The sequence below is a fragment of the Equus caballus genome, chromosome 16, assembly GCF_041296265.1.
Source record: "Equus caballus isolate H_3958 breed thoroughbred chromosome 16, TB-T2T, whole genome shotgun sequence".
Lineage (NCBI taxonomy): Eukaryota > Metazoa > Chordata > Mammalia > Perissodactyla > Equidae > Equus > Equus caballus.
The window spans coordinates 77027069-77049116 of NC_091699.1; the positions used below are offsets into that span (position 1 = coordinate 77027069).

General features: G+C 42.5%; 1 protein-coding gene across 7 annotated transcripts in view; it reads right to left on the minus strand.

Moving 5' to 3' along the window:
* Positions 1-2675: 2675 nt before the first annotated feature.
* The window catches only part of LOC102148199 (WAS/WASL-interacting protein family member 3-like), a 38427-nt gene continuing 19054 nt past the window's right edge, over positions 2676-22048 (minus strand). For 4 of the 7 annotated variants that reach the window (XR_011427023.1, XR_011427022.1, XR_011427025.1 and 1 more), the window contains exons 4-5: positions 8420-8495; positions 2676-6190 (exon numbers count right to left, since the gene is read on the minus strand). The gene's annotated coding sequence lies outside the window, so the exon portion shown is untranslated. The remainder of the gene's footprint in view (positions 6191-8419; positions 8496-22048) is intronic. The other 3 variants (XR_002800762.2, XR_011427024.1, XM_070238126.1) reach the window with 1 other exon arrangement.

Sequence of the window (22048 nt, forward strand, 5' to 3'; positions counted from 1 at the left end):
ATTTTTTCCGATATGTACATCCAATTTCCCTTACACCAGCTGTTGAATGGTCTATACTTTTCTCACCAATCTGCAATGCCAGTTCTGCTCTATATAAAGTCTCTATCCATGCATGGGACTACTTCTGGTATCTATTCTGTTCCATTGGTTTCATTTTTTTTAAATCCATCTTTCCTATAGCTTCTTTCCAACCATGCCTCAGTCAATGTAGGAAGTGCTGCCATTACCCTTATCTTGGCTAAAGGTTTTTGGGGATATCTGGTAACTCTGTACCTCACAGCTTTGGTGTAAAGTAATCAAACAGGATATTACAGATAAAGTGCTTAGTAAAATGCCTGGCACAGAGCAAGCCCTCACAAACTGTAATTATCATTTTATGGTACCTTACAGTGTCCATAATTTACTTTCTTTAACATCACAGTAGATAGACTCCTCAAAAAATAAATTATTTGAGCATCTTCAGGAGAGGCCAAGCCATGTAGCATAAATTACCTGCTTTATGCCAATAAAACTAATTAAAATAAAGGAAAAGAGGAGTTAAGTCATGGAAAAATATGTGTGTGTATCATAAGGAAGGATATGAAAAGAGAAGAGGGCTCCTTTGCCAATGACAAGCCCAAGCCAGATTTGAGAGTATTTGAAAATTTCATCAAGATTTAAGTTTAAGGCATTTTATGGTTTGTGGTGGCTTTAAAATATGTCCAAAAATCCTTTAACACTCCTTTCTTCAAAAGGTAAAACCTAATTCCCCTCCCCCTCAGTGTGGGCTAGACACAGTGGCTTACTCCTACTAATTAATAGAGCGTGGTGGAAATGATATTTGTGTGGCTTCCAAGATTAGGATCCAAGGTATTATGTCTTCCTTCTTGCTCTCTTTTGAGTCATTCACACTGGAGGAAGCCAACTGATGTGTTGTGAGGACACTCAGGTGTCCTTAGGGAGAGGTCCGTATGGTGAGGAACTGATCCTCCCTCCGATAGCCATGCGAAGGAGCCATCCTGGCAGCAGAGCATCCAGCCCCAGTCAAGCCTTCAGATGACTTCAGCCCCAGCAAAATCTTGACTGCAACTTCATGAGAGACCCTGAACCAGAACCACTCATCTAAGCTGCTTCCACATTTCCGACCCCCCAGAATCTGTAAGATAATAAATGTTTGTTGTTTTATGACACTAAGTTTTGAGTTAATCTATCACACAGCAATGGATAATTAATACATGAGTCCTCCACAAGAATGAGGAACTGGGATGGAGAAGACAGTGATGATGTGAGGAAATGACTTGATGTTTGGATCTTGACAATGGCCAGGGAGGGTAGAGGTTTCTATAGTCAAATGATGTGCTCAAAAGTAGAAGAGACATGCTCTCATTTGTTTATTTTGCTTATTTTAATGAAGGAGGAAGAGCAATGACTTGGAATTGACAGGAGTTTGTAAAATGCTTCTGGACTCCATGGCAAATAGAAAAAGGGAAAACGAGGGGATTTCACTCCCAAGTGCTACAAAGCAGTATGTACAGAAAGGGCGACCAGCCTGAATTTCAATTAAGGTGAAGACCAATTATTGTATACCAGGAACATTTAAAGCATTTTAAGTACATCATGTCATTTCATCTTTATCAACAAATATCTCCATTTTACAGATGAAGAAACTAAAGCTCAGAGTTATACAACCAGTAAGTGGAGGAGTCTGCTTAGCTCCAGAGCCCATACTCTTAAAATTTATGTTATACTGGAATCTTCTATGATACCATAGTCGGTCTTATCACAGGATATCTAATTTCTACTAATTTCATGAACATTTATTGAACACTCACAGTGTAGGCACCTCATTACCCATTGTGATCCCAAATTAAAATCTGGGGGGCCAGCCCGGTGGCGAAGCAGTTAAGTTTGCACGTTCCGCTTCTCAGGGGCCCGGTGTTCGCCGGTTCGGATTCCGGGTGTGGACATGGCACTGCTTGGCAAGCCATGCTGTGGCAGGCGCCCCACATATAAAGTAGAAGAAGATGGGCACAATGTTAGCTCAGGGCCAGGCTTACTCAGCAAAAAGAGGAGGACTGGCAGTAGTTAGCTCAGGGCTAATCTTCCTCAAAAAAAAAAAAAATCGGCAGATATATTAATACTGTTGGGTAACTTCCACCCTCTTTAAGGTGTGTTTCACTAGAAGCATCAGAAGAGGCAGTAGGTATTGTCCCCTACAAATTAAACATTATTGTAATAATTCACTATTTACAATGAAAAATGTTAACAACTTCAGGAATCAAGACTCAAGTCTTCTCTCATCTGCCCATTCTCTTCTAAGAGGAAATGTACATGGATGGCCAGATTATAGACAGAGGATTTCTCAGTGAAGAGGAAATCAGAACAAGGGGGAATGCTGAATAATCCCAATGGTCATGACATCAGTCTATGATGAGCTTAAACACCCGTACTCTCCACTAGGAAGGAGCTCCCAGGAGCAATAATTTGAGTCTGCTCCTCTCTCCAATGGACAGCCCTGGAGAACACCATCAACATTTTACTCTCCTGTACCCTTGACTTGTTTGTTTAGGCCCCATGACAATGTAGATCAGTGCAAGCCCTCTTATCTAACAAAACTGAGAAACACTTAGTAGAATATTTCAAAAAAGTAAATTGAAAAAGAGTTCATTGGAAAAAATGAGGAAATCATAAAAAAGAACGCATTTAACAATTTATTCCGAAACATTTAAACACATCTTTATGTGCCAATCTTTTGATATAGGGCTAAGGCCTTTTCCTTAAAATCTACCTCATTTCCCTTTCATAAAGCCCACCCGCAAGGCATCATCTACAATTTCCAGTCTAGATTTCTGTAAAGTGGAGCAAGAACATAAAGACCCCTATGAAGCAACGTGAGAGCAGAATCCTTCTAGATTTTACAATTTTCATCACAAAGTTGTCTCATTTACATATCATTCAATAGCAACTTTACTTTAATAAAAACATGTTTGTCAAGTTTTTTCACAGCACCCAACTTAATTTTCATAAAAACAAGAACTCATTATTTTCTTACACTCATTATTTCATTGGTTAACATAATATTTTACTTAACTGTATAATTGCAAATCAGCACGACTGGCATAAACAGGTTTGGGAGAAACTAGGAATGCCTATGAGATAATTGACAAGCACACAAGAGACTGGACTACCAGCCAGAAGCTTTTAGTGAGATGTAGGCATTCATTGGGATGTCTTACAGAGAAAACAGCACATCAGCCAACGTGGCTAGTCTATCAAGTGGGCGTCAGTTAAAAGAACACATTTTTTCTCAGATCACATCTTGTATAACTGGTTGGATTTATGCTCTCTTAGATACAGTCACAATCCTCTGTTGCCTACCTGAGACTATACTCACCTATATAGCCGCCCAAGGAATGCTTGTAAGTCAGGGAGCCTTCCTTGTAGTTTATCACCAGGTCATTTTGTAGCTCCAGATTTGGATTTACCTTGATATAGCCACTATGTGCTGCTTCCAGGATCTGTTGTAAGGATCGAATGAAACTGTCTCTGCAAAAACACTTTGTAAGCTGGAAAGCCCTAATCCAAAAGCTAAGTCATTCATTCTGCATATACTCATCCTACCAGATTGGGGGTTCCCTGAGGATAGGAATAAAATCCAACTATATTCCCTACAAAGCCAGCATAGTACTGAGCACATAGTGAGGACCGAGATTATACTTGGGGATTGATTTTGTGTGGACATATGCAAAACTCCCTTGCTCTTCTTATCTGCCAAGTACAAAAATACAGAAGGGAGAGAAGATCCCGTCAATTCTGCCTGTCCCATAAGTACTGAAGCAATGTCGGTGATCAAGAAAATAATGAATTTTACAGGATCTTCCACTCCAGAAGGAATCAATTGGTGGCAGCTCCTAGGAATTATCAGGGATGACAATGAGATTGACAAGGAGGATGAGTAGTTTGAAAGGAGTGGCAGTTTCACATTAAACTACAGCTCAATTTTTTTTGACATTTTTCTTTGCCCTCTTCCTATTCTATAAAAAGCCTGTTTTGAAATCATTGAATATATATACATATATTTTTAAATTTTTTGCTGAGGAAGGTTGCCCTGACCTAACATCCATTGTCAATCCTCCTCTTTTTCTGCTTGAGGAAGATTAGCTCTGAGCTAACATCTGTGCCAATCTTCCTCTATCTTTTTGTATGTAGGACACCTCCATAGCATGGCTGGTGAGCAGAGTAGGTCTGCACCTGGGATCCAAACCCATTAACCCGGGCTGCCGAAGCAGAGCAAACAGAACTTTAACCACTTGGCCACCAGGCTGGGCCCCACTGAATGTATTTTTAACAGGCAAAGTTTATGTTTTTTCAGGAAGGATAACAACTTGCCACTACTGATTTATATTTTTCTGGTCACTGGTAATATATTTGTGGCATTTCTGTTCTTTTCTCTTTTTTTGGCAAAGGGGGTGGGAGTATAAAGATGTGTCTGTTGTATATAAAAAGCGTAAGTTCTTGATGTGCTGAAGGAAGCCAGAGCAAGTCTTTTGGCTCAAATATCCTACAACAATGGTTCTCAAGCTATAACCTGCATCAGAATCTCCCAGGGGAGTTGCTAAAACACTGATTTGTGGACTCTGCTCCCAGAGTTTCTGATTCAGTAGGTCTAGGGTGAGGCCCCAAGAGTTTGTATTTCCAACAAGTCCCCAGCTTATGCTGACACTACAGCTCCAGAGACCATGCATTGAGAATCACTACCAGGGCAGTAGAATGCTAGTTCAGCTACCATATACTGCACACCTACAATGTTCTAGGTCCTGTGCTGGGGACACCAAGACGCGTAAGACTCAGCTCATGCCCTTGAGGAGCTCACTGTCAAAGTGGGGCAACAAACAGACATCTACATTAATTCATTTATTCATTGAGTGCTGCTAAGGGAATACAGCGTCAATGTTCTTTCTCTGGGCCTCAGTTTCCCTTCCCACATCCCAGGCCTCTGGTAGTACCATCCTATTGCTCTTTTCAACTCTAGCTCTTCCCTTCTCTGACTGGGTGACCAGGGTAGGGGGAGCTGTTCCCAAAAGGTCACAGTTGAAAAAGAACCTTGGTTTCTTCAGCGGTGGGTGGAAAAGCCTGAGGCTGGTTTTCTTTTATTAACATGTCAATGCATCTCCCCTCTGGCTCGGGACAGCACTGAGGAAGGATCCAGAAGGGCCTGGACACAGGTCAGCAGCATGTTAATGTGGAAAGCAGCGTGGGTAGGTCAGGAATTACCCCCTCATCCAATCTCTAACCCCCAAATCCTTCTCTCTTCATGTTCAGATGTCACCCTTAATTTAAGGCTTGGCTTAGATGTCACCATTTCTATGAGACTTTCTCAACCTTCTATCCTGCACTGTGCCCCCAAGACCCCATCTTTGAACAGTTACAGCATTTTATTTTTGTCTCTTCTGTGGCAGCTACTTCTTCCTGCCTCTTACAATAGTCCAGTCTTATCTCGCTGGCTGACTGTGAAGTCCATCTTTTCTCAGAATTCCCCATCACACATGGCCCCACACCCAACACAGCATTCAATACACGTCAGAAAATTAAAGAATGAATAAACAAAGAGTTCATGCTACAGAAATCACTTCAATCCCCAAACCCACAATGTGAAGGAAAAGAAAACAGAAGGAAAGTTTGGATAGAAAAGAGATAGGAAATGGAGCCGGCCAATTGGCCAGTTCCAGAATTTGGCTGGAGACTGAACTGAAGTGATTCCAGGCCTTGCCAGGGATGATGAGCAGCTACTGGAGGATCGCAGGAGTTCCAAGATCCACTCATTAATTAATTCATTCATTCATTTGTTTACTTAGTTTTTCCTTTGTTCTTTAGTATTCCTAGAGTGGCCAGGCTCCCTTGGACAGCATCTGCTCTTACCCTCAGCCCTCCTTGAAACAGAACTCAGCACTTGATGTGTCCCTCAAAACAGATCCACAGTGCGATAACAGAAGAAGTAACTTTCTGAAGATTTTGTTGGAGGGAAGAGAGAGGGGACTGACTTCACACATCACAAAGCAAAAACTTCTTGAATTCCTCACTGGATATTTTGGTTCCCTTCAGAATCCTCTTCTGGCTCCCTCACCTCTCGCTTTTGCCTTCCCCAAACAGCCTCTAAAACCTTGTTTGCTGCCCCAAGTACTTCAGATCTTCTCAGATGCAATACTTCACTCTGCAAAATGGAAGCATAACCGTTAGCCAACCACAATTACCTATGGCTCTCCTGAGCAAGTCCATTGGGGGCACCAGAGCATCTGTCTCCCACATTCAGTCTACACAAATCTATGAGCTCTTATTGGCCAGCCTGTAAGCTGCTCCCCCTCAATGATCATGCCCTTATGTAGTCCCCTCCCAAAAGGAATTAGAGCTGGCTATGCGACAAATATAATCTGGATAATCTGGTGGTAGTAGACTGTGTAACTTCTGGACTTTGATCAAAATGGCCTTGAAACTTCCACTTTATTCTTTTGGAACACCTGTTCCTGGAGCCTTGAACTGCAATGTAAGATGTCCAACTATCCTGAGGCCACATGCTGGAGATACCACATGAGAAATCTTATAGAGAAGCCCTGAGACTATATAGTGATATCTAAGCCAGCCCTTGGCTGTTCCAGCCCCAGCCATTTGAGTCAGTCCAGCTGAGGCCCCAGATACACAGAGAGCAGAGACAAGTCAACCCCTCAAGCTCTGGCCAAATTACAGATTCCTGAGAAATTTCTGTGCTTTAAGCCACTAAATTTGGGGATGGTTCATTACATAGTAACAGATAACAAGAGTATCCTCCTACTTAACAGCCAGCTCACTGGGGACTGGGAAAGGCAGGAAGACACTATCTCCTGAGGCTATTGACACAGGATACACCTTGGGAGATCCTACTGCTGTTCCATGAATCCCAAGTCAGCTCCAGGGGCCCAGACTGAAGACAGTCCTATTTGCCTGCTTCTCATAACCCTCTTTGCCCCACCACCCCTCCCCAAACTTCCTCTGTAATCTTGTGGCAAGTCAAACTCCCTGCTTAGAATCCCCAGTGGGTTCCACAGCTCTCAGAATAAAATTCAAACTCCTTACAGTGGCCTAAAAGGCTTTGCATGATTTAGTCCCCACCGTGGTCTGTAACCTCATCTCAGGTACTCCATGTTTTCTCGGCTCACGACAGCCCATCCACAATGGCTTTCTTCAGTTCCTCCAACAAACCACACTCTCTTCCATTGCAGGGCCTTTGCCCACACTGTTCCCGCACCTGAATGCTCTTCTACACTGTCCGCAGGGCTGGTTCTTTTTTTCTCATCTTATTGATCTCTCTCAGCTTATGACACCTTTTTCATGTAAGTTTTTTCTGAGTCCCCATCTAAACAAGGTTCTCAGTATCTCAGTCCTAATTATTGTTATAGCACTTATCGTAGCTCAAAAGACATTTTAAAAGTCTATCAATCAGCTTACTTGCTATTTGTCAATCAGCCCCACTAGAATGTAAGCTCCAAGAGGTCAGGGCCTGTACCATCTTGTTGGTAGCACCCAGGAGTATGCCTCACTCATAGGATAATAAACATTTATTGAACATTAAAGCCAAGAACCATTCTTGCACATGCATGCATGGAAGCTTTCATACATCCACCGGAACTTTCTTGCCAAGATCCCCCTTGCTTGTAAGGTCCTGTTACTGTCAAAAACAATAAATACAGTAGGCTGTATTTCTAGATACTACTGAGTCTAAGAGAAAAAGATTTTTCTAGTTATTATAAAACCATTATTAATTTTTTTAACTTTTGAGTATAGACAATTTCAAATGTACACAAAAATAAAGAGAACAGTATAATGAACCCATGTGAAGCCATCACCAGCTTCAACAACTATCAACCTATAGTCAGTCTTGTTTCATTTTTCCTATCACCCCGTGCCCCCCATATTATTTTGAAGCAAAACCCAGACATCATATCATTTCATCTGTAAATATTTCAGTATGCATCTGAATAAATACTCTTTGTTAAGGAAAAAACATAATCACAATAACTTGATCACATCTAAAAGAAATAATAAAAGTTCTCTAATATCATAAAATATCCAGTGTTCAAATCTCCAATTGTCTCATAAATGTCACAAATAATGTGGTTAGCTCTCTCTGTCTCTCTCTCTCTTTCTTCTCTCCAGTTTGTTTAAATCAGGATCCAAATAAGGCCCATGCATATGATTGGTGGATGTGTCTTTTAAGTCTCTTTAATCTTTAGAGTCCTCCTCTAGCTCTGTCTCCCTCTCTCTCTTTTCTTTTTCTTGTTGCAGTTTATTTGTGGAAGAAACCAGGTTGGTTGTCCTGTAGAGTTTCCTACTGTATTAATCTGCTTGGGCTGCCATAACAAAATACCCTAAACTAGATGACTTAAACAACAGAAATTTATTTTCTCACCTTTTGGAGGCTACAAGTCCAAGATCAAGATGCCAGCAGGGTTGCTTTCTCTCTGTGTCCTCACTCGGCCTTTCCTCTGTGTGTGCACACAGAAAAAAAGAGAGAGATCTCCAGTGTCTCTTCGCCTTCTTATGAGGACACCATTCTGTTGGATTAGGGCCCCTCCCTTATGATCTCATTTAACGTTAATTATCCCCTTTCAGGCCCTATCTCCAAATACAGTCACATTTAGGGTTAGGGATTCAGTAAATGAATTTGGAGGGGGGAAGGATCACAATTCAGTCCATAACACCTACAGTCTGGATTTGGTTGATTGCATCTCCATGGTGTCATTTAACATGTTCTTATGTTCTCTGTATTTTCTGTATCTTGGTAGTTGGATCCAGAGACAAATTAAGATTTAAGTTGTTGATAAGATGATTTCATACTAGTACTGTATACCTCCATCTATAGTGGTCACTTATATAAATGAATCCCATATTCATTAACAGGCTTACAGTTTAATTATCCAAAAATAGAATCCAATTCCTCAAAGTAGTAAAAATACAGAGTATATTTTCTTATATAACCCTATCAAATTTTTCAAAGATGAAATCATAAAACTTAACAATGAGAAGTAATATTTAATGACCACCACATGCCAGAAACTTTATGTTTATTCTTCAAAACAATCTCGTCATGCAGGAATATTGTTTCCTAATTTTTTCAATGGAGAAAATAAGATTTTAGGAAATTTTCTTCAACTGATTTTTAAAACATCTTCTCAAATATTTCATTAAACACCAAGTGAATTGGATTCTTTTTTGGAAAAGCTTTAGATGGGAATGGGGTGTGGTATTAAATCATAGAGATTCTCCCTAGGAGAACCAGAGCAAGTTGTTAATAAATATTCACCAATTTTGTGATATCAAGTTTCACCACAGCAGTTTGATTCATAGTGACACCAAAATGCAAAAATATATGCAGATAGATATATTCCCCCTTAACCTGATTCATTATATTTTCTACTACCTGCCTACGCTTCCTTCTACTTTATACATTTTCACCAATTTTTGGTAAAAATCCTCATTTGATTGGATACTAGCCCTGCAGAGTTTTTAAATTTTGTTTTTATATGGTCACTACTGCGTATGGGGTTCTAAAATCCACTTTGTGGACTAACCCAATTAATCCTCACAACAACTCTTTCAGGTAGGTACTACTATGCCCATTTTAGAGATGAGAAAAAGGAGGGTCAGAGAAGTGGAATAACTTGCCCAAGGTCACCAAGCCAGTGAGTGGTGGTGTCTAGATTTGAATCCAAGCAATCTGGCTCCAGAGTCTATTCTCACAATGTCAAAGGCTTCACAAGCTTAGGGCCTTCTTTGACATTCAGATGCTCAAAGTGTGAACATCACAGACTGTTCTTCGGGAGGCAATATTGGGCAATGTTGGGCTCACCACTGCCTCTCTCAGTGGGTAACTTCTTGTCCTCCATCACCCAGACATGGCTCACACTCAGTTTCACACCAGAGTAGTGCAAATTCCTGAAAACCAGCTTACACATCCAGAAAGTTGACTCTCAAACATGCCAGGACCCTCCTGTTGGCCAGTCTTCCATTTTCCTCATAGCAGGGAAGCCTCTTTGGAAAAAGAACTTTGGGTCAGAAAACTCAGAGCCAAGGGAGTGAATACTGCAGGATTGGAAATTGCAGCCTGGCACATAGAATTGAAGTGGGGAGGAGAGAAGAGCTGCCTACTGTTGCTTGGCATAGAAGGAAACAACCAACGCAATGCTGTGCTGGCTGTTCTCTGCTCACCCCTGCCCTCCTCCACGCACTCTCCACCTTTCTCTGCCCTGCTATGGGCTCAGGCAGGCTGATCCCAGTGGATTCTATCAATGAGGCTCCCTTGCTGCCTGGCTTCTGATCAGTCTCAGCAGTGAGGGGCACTGGCAGGAAACTGGAAGGTGGGAGGAGAGAGAATCCAGAACATTTCTTCCCCTCTCTCTTCCTCTTTGCAGCACACCTCTGGCCTTGGCTGCACCCCTCCATCCTCAGTGGCTCCAGCATATACAAGCTCTGGTACTACTCTCTTCCCCTTGCTCCTTCCAAGCTTGAAAGGGTAGTAACAACTTCCCACTGCTGCTGGTCTCTGGGTGCCTCAACATCCCGTTTGTTCCCTTGACCTATATGACACCTCTATACGCAGTTCCTTCATTAAAGTCTCTTCACTTGTACCATCATGGGTGAACTTGGTTTCATGTTGGGATTCTGATTCAGGCACCAAAGTGATGCACATGGGCTGGGCCAGGGTGAGTCAGAAGACCTAGTAAGGGGCGGACTGGGGTAGGATTGCTTGGGAGCTGGCCCTGCACCAAAGTGTAAGTGTTAGATACCCTCCAGACGTGGTGCTGGCTGGGTCAAATAGATGATTTTAAGATGTCTTGTTTATCATCCACCCACTTTGGTAGACTGGCAAAACCCCTCTTCCTATATGAGTATTACAATCCCAAACCTCTTACAGTCTTCACTGTAGCTGGCCAGGACACCGTTAGTCTAGGACAGGGCTGGAAAAATCCTCACAAATGCTTTTGTTTTTGCTATGGCCCAAACATTGCAACGCGCCCTTTCTAGTGTAGAAGTTAGATGCACCTATGCCTCAGTTCTGACCTTGGCTCTGCCCCTTACTAGCTGTGTGATCTTGAATAGATAGGTAATCTCTCTAGGCCTCAGTATTCTCATCTGTAAAATGGGGATAATAATGGGGCTGGGGAAAGGACTAAATGACCTACTACATATACAGCTCTTAGCACAGTGTCTGACACCAGTAAATACTTAAAAATGTTAATATCTCCACCCCTTATGTAGACATGTGACCTTGGGCAATTTACTTCGCCTTTCTGTGCCTCCATTTCCTCCTCTACAAACTGGAATAATAACACTGACCTCCTGGGTTGTGTGGAGACCAAAAGGAAGAAAATGTCAGTGAAAGTATTCTAGAAACTGTGAAGCATCTTATGAATGTGAGGTCTTTTGAAAAATACATAATAATAATTTTCACAATTAAGAAACTAGCAAGGGCCCCTAAAGAATGTTTCACTAAGTCTTTATACCAATATCCATAATGAGATAGAGAAGGAAATTTAATAATAAGGCCCATAAGAAAGTTTTAGATAAAAAACTAAAAGGGGCACATATGTATGGTGATGGATACAAACTAGACTATTGGTGGTGAAAACGATACAGTCGATACAGAAACTGGTATATAATAATGTACACCTGAAATTTATACAACATTATAAGCTATGATGATCTCAATAAAATAATTTTTTTAAAAAAAGTTTTTTAAAAAAGGTCAAGAGAACTTTTAAGAAGTGGATTAGGTTTCACTATGAGGCTAACAATTTAAAAACAGCTGCTGAAAAGTAATTTCTACCTCAATAAATTACCCAAATTAACCGATCATTAAGTCAAGTATGAACAATGACTAAAATGCATTGGATCAGATACATTAAAATGAGTAAGTCACCCCAGGAGAACTGTCAGAAGGCACTCCCCACCTCCCAAGATCCAGAGTGGGCCACTCCTCTCTTCAAGGCAGCATACCTCCCTGCCCACACCTGCCCACACCTGCCCACACCCAGGAGAGCAGACAGCCACAGTCCGGGGTCCATGGCCATGACTGTGTTTGGAAGACTAGACCATTTTTGTTTTCCTGCCCTTCATTCTCTACCTTTTCCTTCATAGTAATAAAAGCATTGACTTTGTAGTGAAGGTTTTAACTTCTTAATACTCAAAGTTTGGCCTGTGGACCAGCAGTATCAGCATCACCAGGAGCTTATTAAAAATGTGCAATTTTGGGCCCCACCCCAGGCCTGCTGAATCAGAATCTGCATTTTAACACCATCCCCAGGTGATTCATATGCTCTTTAAAGTTTGAGAAGCACTATTTTAATCTTTCTGAACCTCATACTTATCTTGCAAGGTTATTGTGAGGATTAAATATATTCAAATATATACTTTCCTGGCAAGTAGTTGGTGCTAAATACGTTATCATCTTCCTTCACCCGGCACCTGGCACTGCCATGCCTCTGTGCCCAGTCTCCATCTGCCTAAGTCCTTCTCCCTGGCCTGGGCTTCAGCCTGGGCTTCTGAACACTGACCTTAACTTGCTTTTTCAGACCTTGGCTGGTGCCCCAGATTGACCTCCACTCTTTCCTTGGAGTCCTGGCAGGCTCACTGCGGCCTGTTATTATACTTCTCAGCACTCCTCGCTGACCTAGACTGTCCCCAATCCCCACCTCTCTTGGCCTCTCCCTTCTTGTGAACACCAAAAGCCCTGTAGCAGTGCTTATTTTAGTTATGTTGTCATTGCTCAAAATGGCCTTGGAACCACTCCTTGGAATTCGCCTTCACAGCCTCACACGGTACCTGGCCCAGCATAGGCACTCAGCTAGATATTCCTTAGGGGAATGAATGAAGAACAAGGATTTGCTTCATACTTCATTGTATTAGGATGGATACCTCCTTTTGGGGATTCAGTCTCTTTGCTTTTCCTTTTTCTCAATTTTCTTTGCCATCTGAAAGGTGTGATGTAGAAGGCAGAGATTTAATGTCACCCCAGGAAGAAAGGGTCAAGGAAAATGCCCGAGCTGCTGGGATTCTAGTCCTTGAGGCTCTATGCAAGGGAGCCCTTGTAGCCCCAGAGGGTCCAGCCCTACTCACTATGATTTCACACTGAGGCTTGAGGCCAAACCACCAGAAAGCAATAAAGTGTTCTGGTCCTGGCCTGGTCCTCTATACTTAGGTCGCTTCAGGCTGTTAGTGGCCTGTCCAAATCTCCTTCACTAGCCAGTACACCATCTCCCAGCTGCTGCAGGTGCTCCGGCTAAAAGCTTCCACCTGTGACCTTCTTTGGACAATTGCTATTGGATGAGTTCTATCACCTAGCAAATTTGGGGATGTATCACCTCCACTCTCTCCCAAGCAGTCAATGACTGGTCCCCTTGCCTCAAAAGAGGACAACTCTGTAGTGCAATTTACATTCCAGAGTCCCCATTGATCGGGCCAAGGCAAGAACTGACATGAGCACACATCCCTGCTAGGCTCGTTCCCCTGCCTATCCTGCTTGCCTTACTCCCTTACAGGTTTCTTTCCAGGTCATCCCTCAATAAATTGTGTGCACCTGAAACCCTGTCTCAGGCTCTGCTTCCAGCGAACCTGACCTAAGACAGTGCTCTTGGGATTTAGTGGACAAGTAGCTGAACAATGTCCCTGTGTTCCAGATCCCCAGTGCTCATCAAACACCATCTCGACACCAGCTCAACATGACGTACACTGGAGTCTCCTCCTGGCTGCCATCGGCCCACAGGGGCCCCAGAGCCAAGTCCAAGGGAGAGGGAAAAGGTCTAGAGCTGCGCTGTCTAAAATGGTAGCCTCTAGCTCCAGGTGGCTGCTGAGCACTTCAAATGTGGCTAGTGCAACTGAAAAATGAATGTTGATTTCACTTAGCTTTAATTTTATTTTAAAAAATGAATACTCAAGTTATTGGAAAACTATTAAGCATGTTTGGAACAACTTGAGTGTGGAAATCTATCTCCTTTTCAATTTTTAAATTTTATAAAATCTAAATACAGGTCAAGGATTTCTGATGAAAACAATGTTCAAATTGAGATGCACTGTATGTATAAAAAAATGTACACTAGATTCCAAAGATCTAGTATTTAAAAATAACATAAAAGATAGCATTAATATTTTTAATATTGGTCACATTTTGACATACTATTTTTATTTATTTTAATAAACAAAATGTTATTAAAATTAATTTACATGAAAAATTTCCATAAAAATATGGCTACTAGAAAACTTAAAATTACATATATAATAAGAATATGTAACAATTCCATATGTAATAAGAATCAATGTGAGAACCACAAGGGTCAGGTAGGGCACTGGGGCCCATAATGAAATGTAACCAACAAGGGACTTGGAAACACTGAGCCCCAGAGATGTTGAGATGTCTTAGTTGCTCATATATCCTCTCAGAAAACCCCCGTGTCTCAAGTGGGGTTCCCCAGAAACAGACACAGAAATGAAGATTAATGTGCAAAGCAATTATTAAGGAAGTGCTCCAAGGAGAAGCTGGTGGGAAGTGGGGGGGCAGCACAGGGAAGAGCAGAAAGCCAAGCATGGTGTGATTTCAGCAATCCTGCAGAGGGTAGCCTTGGCCTGATCCAAATGGAAAATTCTAGAGTATAAGCTGTACTTCAGAGGTTGTCTCAACTCAAGGTAAGAGAGGTTGGTTTTCATAGTCACCCACCAATCAGTCCTTGGTCAAAGGCCTGCTCAGCAGGGGACATACACTCCTAGGTACCTCCTACTTGCTATACTAGGTAAAGTAGCTCTAATAGCCCAAAGAGAGTGCTCAGAAGAAGAGTTATAGGTATAGACAAAAAGCACAGTGAAGCCAGGGGAGGCGTGACCAGAAACAGTCAAGAAATTTGAGAATTCTGGGCAGTGCATCAACAGTGTTCATTATACTTCACTATGGAAGGTCACCTGGTTAGATCTCTTCCCTGCAGCCTGAAGAGTGTATCTGGATCAGCAGTCTTAGGTTCTCTCTTCAGTTTATCTTATGTTTTGCAGACTGTTCTCTACAGAGTTTCTTCTTAGGTCACCATAAATTCAGGAGAACCTAGCTAGTAAGGGATATATGCCCTCTACCCAGCTACAAATGAAGCAGTTCTACCTTTATTTGTTTTACATATTGGGCTTCCACATGAGCTTTTGCTTAAATATAGGTCTCCACAGCTAAAAGAAAGGCTTGAAAACTACTGGGATAGACCATGATCAAAATGAGTGTATTAGTTATCTTTTGCTGCATAACAAATTACCGAAAATTTAGAAGCTTAAAACAATGCACATTCTAATCTTACAGTTTCTGTGGGTCATAAGTCCAGGCACAGCTTAGCTGTACCTCTGCTCAGGGTCTCACAAGGCTGTGATTCAGGTGTTGGCTGAGGCTGTGGTCTCATCAGAGGCTTGACTAGGGAAAGATCGACTTCCAAGCTCCTTCAGGTTGTTGGCAGAATTCATCTCCTTGTAGTTGTAGAACTGAGGGCCTGTTTTCTTGCTGGCTGTCAATGGGGGCTACTCCCAGCAAATAAAGGCTGCCCAAAGTTCCTTGCCATATGGCGGCCTCTATAGGCCCTCTCATGACATGGCAGCTTACCTCTTCAAGGCAGTAATGAAGAGTCTCTCTAGCGCATGCCAGCAAGACAGAGCTTACAATAACATAATCATGAGAATAACATCCCATCACCCTTGCCATATTCCAGAGCAAGTCCCTGGTCCCACCCACATTCAAAGGGAGGAGATTATACAAGGCATGAAAATGGGCCCATATTAGTGTCTACCACAAGGATTATGGAAGAAGGATGTTTAAGAGGAGGCCTCTTGGTAAAAGATGCAAAAGCCTTCCTGTGGTATAGGAGAAAGAACTGTTTCACTCCTAATTCTTCCATTCACACCAACCTGGTCTTAAGCAAGCAAGCAAGGTCTTTCCTCTGGTTACCCTGAATGATTTTGATTTATTGCTTGCTTTCCGACCTGTCAAATCTGCGTGCATTTTGACAACCCAGTCTCACCTGTCTATGGACCACAGATTCAGTCTTGGTCTCTCCCTGGCTGGTTATGTGGCCTTGCCCTAGCTCTGCCTTCTTACAGCTATTGCCTCTGGTCCCATACGAATAACCTTTTTCCAGTTAATTTCCTACCTCAGTTTTCATATATTTGATCATAACTGTCATAAGTGAAAAGGCTAAAGCTCACTGGGTCAAATGTTATACATTATAATTATTAAACAAGCAAATTTTGGTTAAATTTCTTTAGCTAAAAGAAGCTATTTTAGATTAATTATACTTGATTGCCTTGATAAATTTGACATCATTTAGATTTTTTTTTAACCTTGTGGTAATTTTTTTCAAAACCTATAGGACACTAGCTTTACAAAATTTGGCTGGCATTACTAAAAATCATATTTTTCTGAAAGCTTGTTGGATTTAGAGCTCACATTTTGTGTAAAACTGTAGACTTTGATGCTTAATATCTCCAATCTATTCTCTCTCTTTCTAAGGTCTTAAAGTGTCATTATACTTTATTTCACCACTGGAAACAGTTAATAGTAAACATCAGGGAATGAAACAATAACATATTATTCCTTCAGCATTATCAGAAAGAAAAAAAAACCCTAAGAATTCACCAGAGAAACAAAAAGAATTTGAGAGCTGAAGATCATTTCAGAGACTGACTAAGCAGGGATGGCAAATATTTAGCACAGATGCCTCAACTCCTCCAACCTTGCCCACGACAGACATCATCAATCAATCACTATATTCTGCTGAGTCTGAACAGAGCTTTAGAGTTCTTCTCAACTCCTGGAAACTACTACTGATTTGGACAGGATTCTTCAGTTACAAGTAATAGAAACCAACTTGAGCAACCCTGAGCAAATAAGGAGGAATTTCCTACAAACATACAAGGGTATCCCAAAAAAGTCAAACACAAGAATTCAGCTAGGTCTCAGGAATCAGAAAGCCATCAGGACTGTCCCTTATCTCTGCATGTTTCTGCCTGTTTATTTCACTTTTTCTCTCTGTAGTCAGGCTTTCTCTGCATCTCCAAGCTGCTTGAGGTCACGCGGCCATTCATAGCATGCATATTTATTTATTCTAGTTACAGTCTCTTACAGAAATTGTATCTGAATCTCAGCATCAACTTTCGAAGGGAGAGACTGACTGACTCTGCTTGGGTCAGGTGACGACTCCTAGCCCAATCAGTCATAATCAAAAAGGAAGTGGCTACCTAATGCCCACTCCTGTGGAATGAGGAGCAGTGCTTGGAGAGGGTAGGGATGGCTTACAGCCTGCGCAGACAACCCAGAGATGTTGTCCTTTACAAGGATCAATCAATAGGCAGTAGCACAAGAGATGAAACCTATTTTCTCATCAGGATCTAGATCAGTGCCAAGCAATAGAACTTCTGTTGATAACGGAAATGTTCTATATCTGCGCTCTCCAACATGACAGCCATTCACCACGTGAGCTATTGAGCACTTGAAAGTGTATGAGGAACTGAATTTTTAATCTTAGTTATTTTTAATTAATTTAAATTTAAATACATAGCAAGTGGCTACCCTATTAAACAGTATAAATCTAGGCCTTCCCAGTTTAAAGATAAGGAAACTGAGCTCCTAGACCACATAGCTAGTTAATGAGGCAACTGGAACTAAAAGCTTGGTCTCTCTCTCTTTTCAATTTTCCATCCTATTAATTGGCATTGAGGAATCTGCATAAATGATTTTCACAGATATTTCAAATTTGCCATTTTAAATGTCCATACCCAACCAGTCCTTGATGGAAAGCTTTCTGAAATGCATTGCATACTTCCCCGATGTAGAAAAAGGCCAATTACATGGCCATAATTGCAGACTTTTCTTAATAACACAGAGTTGTAATTGTGAACCTCTCTTGTCACTCTGGGCTATAATAATGAGGTCCTCGGAACAGGGACTAGGGAGACTCACAGGGCTGTCTTCCCCACACTTATGTCTCTAAGCTGGGGGTGATTCGGTTGCTTCCTCTCTCCTTGTCACATCTTGATGTGGTAGCTTCTGACAGCATCCCACCTCCCTTCACAAGCTCGGTAACGAACCAACCACAGGAAGTTGATCCATCAGTGGGCTTAATTTCACCCACAATTCTAAACCATTAGGCTTGGGGGAGTTTCACAATTGAGTCAGGTACACAGAGTTTTGTACAAAATTTTCCACAATACACAGTTTTTTTCTTAAAGGTCTATAATGATGCATGTCTCATAAAAGCTGATTGTGGGATAAATGCTATGGAGTTTGTGCCACTCTGGATATGTCAATACTGTGATGTCTAGGGTACCAAGGCAGGATAGGATTGTGCACAAAATATTTTGAGAAATGAGACTGCAACTAGGTATGGATGATCTTAGATTACTTTCCTGAGCTGTTTCTCCATAGCGTATTCTCAGGTCATGGAATAGGAACAGTTTTATGTCTTCTGAAAATATTCAAAAGCCAAAGTGAATTTTAAGAGCACTAAGAGAAATAATAATAAATTCGTTTCAGTACTTTCTACATACACAGAGGCCAGACTAGCAGTAATTGTATCTATGCAAAACATATCTGAGTGCATGGGAGCCAGAAAGGGCTCAAAGGAAGGGGAAAAGTTGTCACAAAGCCCATGCATTAGAGCCCATGGCCTATGGCCAGGGAAACAAGACACTGATGGCCTTCAGCCTAGGTCTTATGCTCCACTCCCGGAGCCGGGACTGAGGGTGTGTGAGAAGGGTGGTTCAGGAGGAAATCTGGGTTCTGCTTCCTGGACCACCAAAAGCCAGTAAATGACTAGGCCCTCTGTTCACTACCTCTGGGAAGAATATATTCCATTTTAGAAATATTCTCTTACATAATTAAAATGTCGGGTTTTTGGCATCTATGAGGGTAGCTTTCAGTTACCTGGAAAAATTGTTTATGTAAAGGCACCACCACCAGACAGGTGTTTTGTATTTTTACTTGGCATTCTGGAACAGCTTGAGGATTTGCTCAAGGGAAGCACTCATATTGCCTATACGCTGCTTTAGAAAATAACGTCACTGACACGTTCATCGGCCCATTAGTTATTTATAGGCAAGTTTGATTATCCGCGAGGCAGGTTCCTGGCACAGTTTGCAGCCCTCTGTTTGCCTTTCTCACCTCCCACTGACACACGTTTGCTGCAGCTTGTAGCAACTTAGCATTTCCCCCAAGTCACAGCTCCCCTGCCCCCAGTACCAGCTCAGCCGAACCCCCCAAGATGTCTACAAACCAAAACAACAGTTACCCACCTCTCTCCCAACCTTCCCAAGAACGGTATGAGCTCACCAGAAAGAACTCGGGGGGGCCTGTGGACGGAGGCTGCTGCACAGCAGGCAGACCGCCGCAGAGCTTCTGTGTGCCCGTGGCCTGGAGGCTGGAGAGAGGTTGCTACCCAGAGCCGGGCCGGGATACTCAATAGCTTCCCATCTCATTTCACAGTGTGGCATCGTTTTGTCGTTTGAAATGTTAGGTATTCCCAAGACACGTGACACACCCTCCTCTCCTCAAATTCCAGAGGAGTACAAAAACAAATTCCTAAGTGCCGTCAGAACTATCTCTTTTCTGTCTGCACTTTGGGCCTCAGTGAAAGTGACACTGGCACTTTTTTGTAGTGAGGGGTATCTTCTGGGTCTCCTAACTCCTGAGCCAGAGCAGTTTCCATGCTGGCTTAGAGCAGCGGTTCTCAACCTTGGAGCTCTGATGCCTAGGCCTTGGCTCCAGAGATTCTGACTGTAACTGGTCTGAGGTAGAGCCTGAGCATTGGGAGTTTGAAACATCCCCCAAGTGATTCTAAAGTGCAGCCAAGGTTGAGAAGCACTGGCTTAGAGCCTCACTTGGCTAATAGAGATTTCGAGTGTGGCTCTTCAGTCGGGCAGCTGCGGCTCCAGTGATTTAGAATAAATATTTGAATAGGAACGGGAGAAGATGTGCACACACAGAACAATTCAGGAGCTATTGTGCATTGCCAGGGTCAACAGTCATTCACTCATTCACTCAACAAACATTTACTGAGGGCTGCTACTAGGATAGGTGGATGCAAAATTGCATGATGAAGTCACTGACCTCAAGCATATAACAACACTCTGGAGGAAGCATTTGCACGTGTTTTCTGGACCCCCCAGCATCTCCCATAGAGACAGTCCCTCTAGCCCTTCCTCCTTCCTTGTTTATGCCCAGTTAGTGACTCATAAATCCCCTACACTTGCACATGATTTGCCTGAACATATATAATCCTGATGCCTCTGGTCTCTGGTTGCTCTACAGAGTGCAGTTGCTTGAATTATGATAGTTATCTCTGCTAATAAAGTTCACTTTTTTACCGCAGAGTTATAAATACATATGCAGCTTGCATATTCGAGGAGGCATGTGGGAGGAAACGCTGAGCTGTGGGGCCCTTCTAGAACAGAAGCCACTCCCTGGCACCTGCACATACATAACTTTCTTGATATCCCCAAAAAAGGCTTGTCTTCGGGGCTTTCTTATGAAAAAGATTTACTGTAAACAGCCTCAGTGATAAAATCAGAAATTAGCATCCTTGATATTTGCATTCTTTCCCCGGGCCCCCAAATGGATTTCCAGGCCTCAGCTTCCCTTTTCCCAGAGGAAATCTGGTCCCACAGTCTCTGAGGAAGCTGGAATGGCATTAACTGGGGTGTAAAACAACAGCCAAATGGAGATCAGGAAGATGAGCAGCAGGAAGGGGGGATGGCCGATCTTGTAAATTTGAGCCACACAAATAAGTTCGTTAAAATCTAGGATGTGCTCAGGGTGCTGGTAAGGAATATAAAGAAGCAGCAGACACATAAATCTGGCCGATTATCTGGAGGAGAAGAGCTAATGGAGGAATTTTCTAAAAGGAGCTTTAACTTTTAACTAAATGCAGTAACACTATAAATTACCAATCAGCTGACTGTAATTTTACAATTTAGCCTAGAATTTGAACTGCTTGCAGGGAATTGTACCTTGTGGGTAATCACAGGTATGCATGGTGAATGTTACATAGCATATTTCTTTAAAATACGTAGCTAGCTACTTTGGTAACAAATATGTTTATTTGCAAAGAAAATTATGATTATGGTGTGATACAGTATGTAGCAGACACCGCTGGTTGTCTAACCAACAGTTTTTTTCTCATTTTCCTTGCTCGTCAAGCACTGATTTGGGTGGATGGGTTTCAGCCCTCCCCGGTGTGACACAGTTGAGAGTGACTTTATCCCACCCCCAGGATTAAAGGGAAATCCTATGGGCCTACGCCAATCCTGGTGGCCCATTCCTCTCTCCTGGGGCTGGTTTAGGGGTGGGTGTGCTGGATTGTCTGCTGCCAGCATGGTACCACCACCACTCCCTTCTAAGTCTAGGAACCATGCCTCCCAGGAGCACTGTCTCTGTCCTGTTCCAGATTATTGATCACAAGAGGAACTCACGGCAACACCAGAGGATGGTGTTATTCCTCTAGACATGGTTGGAACTGTACAGGTGGGCAGATGAGAGATTCCCACCAGCTTCCTGGCACAGACCTGAGGAATTACACACTTAGGTGTTTCAGGCTGCCGATCTTTCAGGGTCAACTCCTCTGATCTTCAAGGACAGAGTTTCTAAACTCTGCTCCCTCCCTGCTCTCCCAAAAGTTGTGTATGCCCTAAATTCTGTGTTAAGCCTTTTATGTCCAGAAGGCATAGAGCGGCTTTAGTTTTCCATCTTGAACCCTGACTGATAGAGTGGCTACGTGGCCAAGTTCCAGCCAATAGGCTAGAGGGCTTCTCCTTACTCCTGAGAAGGAGACTCTGGAAGAGACAGCCCCTATCTGCCTCTGGAAGACGTGGCATTTCGATGTGATGCCTGGTACAGCTGTCATGATTTGCTGCCAGCCTGAAATGGAGCCAATATGCAAGTAGAAGGCAGAGCCAAGAGAAATGCCCAGCAAGAGGAGCTGGAGTCCTGATGTACTTGCAGCCAATGGCCTTCTAATTGGTGCAGACTCAC